At 37.2% G+C, this 777-nt stretch overlaps 1 pseudogene; it reads left to right on the top strand.

Moving 5' to 3' along the window:
- The window catches only part of LOC113229962, a 36,277-nt pseudogene that overhangs the window by 24,812 nt on the left and 10,688 nt on the right, over nt 1-777 (top strand).

Genomic DNA, 777 nt, shown 5'->3' with positions numbered 1-777 from the left:
TCAGTACAAATCGGCAATTTCATACTTTAACCCCTATTATTATGCAACAAAAAGGTTTAGTAAAAATTCGTACCGCCGCCGTGGAAGTACTGAGTTCGGATTAAGATTGCACAATCAATTTAACATTCGTTTTATGAAACGAAATTGAAGACGTACTAAAGAGCACTGAAGATCATGAATCGTACAATCGATTCACGTTGTTGTCACGAATGTTGTATCGTCTTGATCACAGATATCAATTAACAGATGTATTAAAATTGGCATCTTTGCTTCATCCACGTCAAATGAATATAAAGGTTCATTTTTATGTATATAAAGGCTTTGGAGTTTTTTAAACACCGGAATAATATACGCCACGCTCTATTCACGCCGATCATGCTATCATCCGCCGCCGGTGAAAAACATTTAGACGTCGCCGGCCGTATGTCGTCGCCGACAATTTTACGATCGGCGCATATGTCTAATACATACATATCTGTAATTCATAATAGTAATAATGTTTATTTTCTCTTTACAGAGTTTACAAAGATTTATAAAGTAATATACATCAAATGCTTAAATATTAAAAATTCCTTATTATGAGATACTGAATTTCATATTAGGAATTAAGTGTGTGGCAGACACAGATATACATTGTACAATTTAGACTACAGGCTAAATTGAAAAATGTAGCCTCTATATATTTACATAGAATGTACACACACACCCGCACCCGCACCCGCACCCACAGCCACACCCACACCCACACCCACACCCACACCCACACCCACACCCACA

The sequence above is a fragment of the Hyposmocoma kahamanoa genome, unplaced genomic scaffold (assembly GCF_003589595.1).
Source record: "Hyposmocoma kahamanoa isolate Upper Pololo Valley unplaced genomic scaffold, ASM358959v1 63, whole genome shotgun sequence".
NCBI classification, from domain to species: Eukaryota; Metazoa; Arthropoda; class Insecta; order Lepidoptera; family Cosmopterigidae; genus Hyposmocoma; species Hyposmocoma kahamanoa.
The sequence above is the reverse complement of the archived record's forward strand: the minus strand, read 5'-3'. Positions and strand labels throughout refer to the sequence as shown.